This window comes from Mya arenaria, chromosome 8, assembly GCF_026914265.1.
Source record: "Mya arenaria isolate MELC-2E11 chromosome 8, ASM2691426v1".
Lineage (NCBI taxonomy): Eukaryota > Metazoa > Mollusca > Bivalvia > Myida > Myidae > Mya > Mya arenaria.
This window is the reverse complement of record NC_069129.1, coordinates 52379327-52384335: the sequence shown is the minus strand read 5'-3', so window position 1 is coordinate 52384335 and position 5009 is coordinate 52379327. Positions and strand designations below refer to the sequence as shown.

The 5009-nt window shown below is 31.1% G+C and overlaps 1 protein-coding gene across 1 annotated transcript in view; it reads right to left on the bottom strand.

Moving 5' to 3' along the window:
- The window catches only part of LOC128245019 (uncharacterized), a 10180-nt gene extending 8451 nt beyond the window's left edge, over positions 1-1729 (bottom strand). The window contains exon 1 of the mRNA XM_052963214.1: positions 1577-1729. The gene's annotated coding sequence lies outside the window, so the exon portion shown is untranslated. The remainder of the gene's footprint in view (positions 1-1576) is intronic.
- Positions 1730-5009: the final 3280 nt, after the last annotated feature.

The following is a 5009-nucleotide window of genomic DNA, read 5'->3' as shown; positions in this document are numbered from 1 at the left end:
ATAACAACAACAACATCAACAACAATAAAATAAAAACATCCACAACAACAACAAGTAAATGATTAAACAAATATACGCATCATAAGGTAACAACCTTATCTTAATTCACCATACCAATCTGAAAACTACAAGTATATCCATAACTGGCCCCTTTTCGTGAATAAACATAGTTAAGGTTCTGGTTACATATTATTCGGTCAACCAATATGTCAACAATTTAGGTCGCCCCTTTGACAGGCGTCATATTTTGATGATGCATGCAACAATATCCATGCAACATTAGTCTAAACAAACAGTTTGCATAATTGCATTGTATACTCGAGGGGATTAAGTGGTTTTAAATATTTTAAATACAGCAAATTCCGAAAAGAAACCGATTTCAAGGAACAAACGTGAATTTTATATTTTTTTAATTCCTTCTTTTTTGCCGAATTAGTCATGTATTTTTGAAGGGATATGTTTCAGACAATTTTTTAAAGGCAATACATCTAAAAACTATTAAAATATAATTACTGTACTATTTTATACCGAAATTGCAAAGAATACAATTATTTTGTCGTATAAAGTGCATATTACAAACATGACCGAATCCCTTTAATATGAAGAAACGTTTTGCTTAAATGTATTATCTTTTCAAGGATGACTTGGCGTTTTTCATCATTTAACAGACTTATGATGTTATAACGGCAATATTGTATTCACTTCATACACAGCCACTACTTCAATATTTTAACGTTCAAATCTAGTTCAACAATGTATCTATGTGTATAATATACGGCTTTGTCGTATCGTATCTTTGTAACTTGTGGTTCGCCTTTAAAATCGATGTTTTTATCTTCCCAATTATTTGTATTGTTTTGAGTGTTATTATTATAGATGAACGAGTTATGTGAGAGGATGTACGACTCAAGTGGATTAAACCAATGATGAATTTGGTTAACATTTATTATTTTAAGTATCATATTGGCTAAGTGTTGTCATGCAGACACAAATTGTGAGTAGGCTGCGTATGGCAGAAGAATGATGAAATAAGAAAAGTAAGAATCTTTAATGTAAAACTTGCTAAATTAATTAAAGGAAAAGGTAACATAATCGACAACGATTTTTGGACAACCATTATTGGTTGTCGCCGGCATGACATTGGCAGCGCCTATTTATCGATTGTACTCGATAATCGTTTATCACTTAATATAACGATAAAAAGAAAATATAAGTTCCGAAAAGAAATGTTTGATGGCATCAAAAAACTCATCATGTGCAAAACGACCAACAGGGGCACATCAATGTAACCATTTTTACGCAACATATAATCATTGTATGAGAAATGTATCATGCGTTGTGAACTGTAATAGCACACTTATGTCTAAAACGTGAGTGAGATTAAATATCAGTTCATTACACCATTGAATGTGTTTATATAATTTCAGACAGTTTAGTGTTCCAACTATTTTTTATAATATTTGGCATAGCTTTCATTGTAACGGTTTTTAGTGATAATATCGCTATTTTGTATTTTAAAGTATAAAACAAATTTTAATATATGACTAATCTCACGTTTAAACAAATGAATGTTTACCTTATGTTCTTCTATTCTTCTTTTCTCAGTTTTCGCCTGATTGAAATCTTGCTTAGTAAACACTTATTCGTTTCTTACTACAGCCAATTTCATATTGATGGTGTCATTCTTTGATGACAAAACTTGGTAATTATATCGAGTCAGTAATGTCCGATGTTGGTTAAAACAAACCAAACTGACTATATATCGCAAATAAAATTAATCTTTCCCTAACACTCCTGCCGTATCAAGTTTAAACAATCGGTTAACTACATACACCACGATAACACTTGATAACGTTTATACTCTTAACCTCGTTTACATCATGAAAACAACTAAATTAATATCAAAAATTGTTTCAGACAATTAAATATGTCATATCAGCATACTTCTTTGTTAACTGACTTAAGCTAATGTCATCCATGTCCTTTGAGGGGGATTGTTGCAATTGGCAATGGCATGTTTGGGTCATGTTTACGCTACCACACCTGATCTGCAAAAGATTTTTCCGTTTTGAATCCGACTTGACAATTGACTTGGACAATTGTGGACAAATTTCAGCTAGCGATGCGTGCAGAACTAATGTTTTTAGAGACTTGTGATGGACGCCAAGGGAAAACCTGGAATCTTAATTCCAATCAAAGGTATACATCACAGTATGTATGCTATTTACAATCGTTATGACGGATCAATACTCGCGTCGTGTTGGCACAACAACGCTGTTTTCAAAACTGTTCAGAATTACTATGAATGGAAGGATATATACGTTGACGAGACAACTATTAGAGTGTAAGCCGGTTTCGGTCAACTATAACAAAATCAAGAGTGAAATTTACGTAAGAGGGGAAAGTGAAATGATTTATGTGTTTAGCATGTAAATGTTCAATGTTGATAAATGTAGAATAAACATTTGACTAACTGAAAACTACTAGTATTACTGTAAAGCTGGGGTATACTTATGACTTTAAACACCGAAAAACTATAGTAATCCAAAATTTAATGTTGATGGCCATTTATAGGTAGAAAAAAGTGATATTCTGAATGAAGAAGTAAAGTTTTATAGCAAATTATATAAATCGGATAAATTAGATGAAAATGATATTAAAATAATATTTTAAGATTTAAAAATATGCATTTACGATACTCTTTTAGAAAATAAGCTAAACGCGAAAGAGGCAAAACTGTGTGAAGGTCTTTTTTCAATGAGGAATGCGAAATGCTCTTTTGTCAATGGAAATTAACATAACCCCCGGATCCGATGGCTTATCGGTGGAATTCCACAGAATGTTTTGGAAATTAATAGGCCCTTTCGAATGTTATGTTCTAAATGAAGAACTCGTTAAAAAAAGCCTTAGCTACACACAAAAATCAGGAATATTGTCATTATTTTATAAAAAGTAGACCCTACATATATAGAAAATTGGAGACCAATTACACTTTTAAATGTAGATTACAAAATTGCAGCAAAGGATTTATCACTAAGGCTTCAGCGAGTTATATCCAAAATTGTAAGTTCAGAAAAACAAAGTTATATCAAAAGTAGCTTTTGAGGGTAAAACCTTATACAAGATAAAATAAATTATGCAGATGAGCTGAAATCCAAAAGTGCGATCATATTTCTTGATTTTAGAAAGGATTATGATACAATTGAATGGCATTTTCTATTTCATACACTAAAGCATTTTGGATTCCACGCGGACTTTATCATTTCGATCCAAACCTTGTAAAAATTGCTTCTTACATATGTTAAAAAATGGATGGAAATCAATTCCGATATTCCCTGAAAAATGTATACGCCAGGGATGTCCACTTTCTTCATTACTTTTCACTCTAGCTGTAGAAATTATGGCCCTGAGAATCAGATCTAGTTGCATTGTAAATGGTATTGAGGCCACAGTAAACAATATAACAGTTCCACTCAAGATATCACAGTTAGCAAATGACACAACCCTTTTTGCAAACTCTGCACATGATATTGAAAATGCATTACAAATACTTGAAGAATATGGTAATATGTCCGGACTAAGGTTAAATTAAAGTAAAACGAAAGGTATGTGGATTGGAAAAGCGAATGAGTATTCTATTAAACCTGGTAATATCAACTGGTCAAATAAACCAATTCAAGCACTTGGGATTTATTTTGGTCTCAACCCGAGAGAGTGCGGATCTTTAAATTGGGATAATAAAGTAGAAAAAATGCACAGAGATAGTACAAAGTTGGTCAAAAAGACAGTTAACAATACAAATTATAAAAACGCTACTTATTCCAAAATTCATGTATGCCTTCCATGCATTCGTCGTTCCGAATCATGTGATAAAACTATTAAACAGAATCATATTTAGCTTTTTCTGGGATAAAAAAAATGTAAAAAATAAAACGAAGGACCCATATTGTTGCAAAATTAAAAGGTGGTTCAAATATGATAGATTTAGAATCTTATACATTCATTCAGTAAAAATAAAATGGGTGAAATCTTTAATTTCAGTAAAAAACACATTGGAAAGTTATACCTAAAACTATTATGCAAAAGTTTGGTAAGGAATTTCTAGTTTTTTTGTATGAATTTAAATAGCAAAAGCATTGCATGAAATCATTTATCTGCTATTTATCGAGATTTAATCACTCTTTGGATAAGGCTAAAAAATGTAAAAAAAGGCAAAATTGGATATCAGAATAAAATATTTTAAAACATGCTTTACCCAAAAATTGGTTACGAATAACCTCTAGCAAAATATAAAAAAAATCAAGAATGTCAATAAATAAAAAAAATTCTGTCAATAATTAAACACATTATACAGCTGACAAACAAGGACATATAATCCTATTTAATTAAAGGCAAGGTTATCAAACCTCACGTCCATCGCTTTTGGAAACATTACTTTGATAAACAAATAGCTCGAATTTCATTTTATAAAATTAGTTATGCCATACCAGACAACAGAATAATACATTTTTTTTCAGATCATTTCAAATGCCTTTTAATAAAATACGGGGTAAAGTGGTTGATGACCGACTCACCAAACTGCAATGTCATCAGCGATAGTAGACGAGAACATGTAAATATCATGCATATCTTTAAAATGATTTTTTCATTCCATTCCCATAATATAAAAAGCATAAAGTTTCAAACAGATGCTTGAATAGTTTTGCGGTATATTTTGGCATAATATAATGATTTAGTGTATTTCATGTATTATAACATTGCTGTTTTAGTATATGTGTTGAATAAAATTTGAAAAAGAAAGAAAGAAGATGAATTTCATTTCTTGTTTGAATGTACTTTAAATATTGATGAGTGCGTACAACATAATCATCAAGTTATATGTTTGTTTTCGGACATGCCATCCATGAATATTTGGCGCCATACATAACAGTATTGGCCCATTCCGAGATCGTAAACTTAAAATACGCATTTGTCATTTCCGTAATTGTCCCGCTAACACGGACATTTAC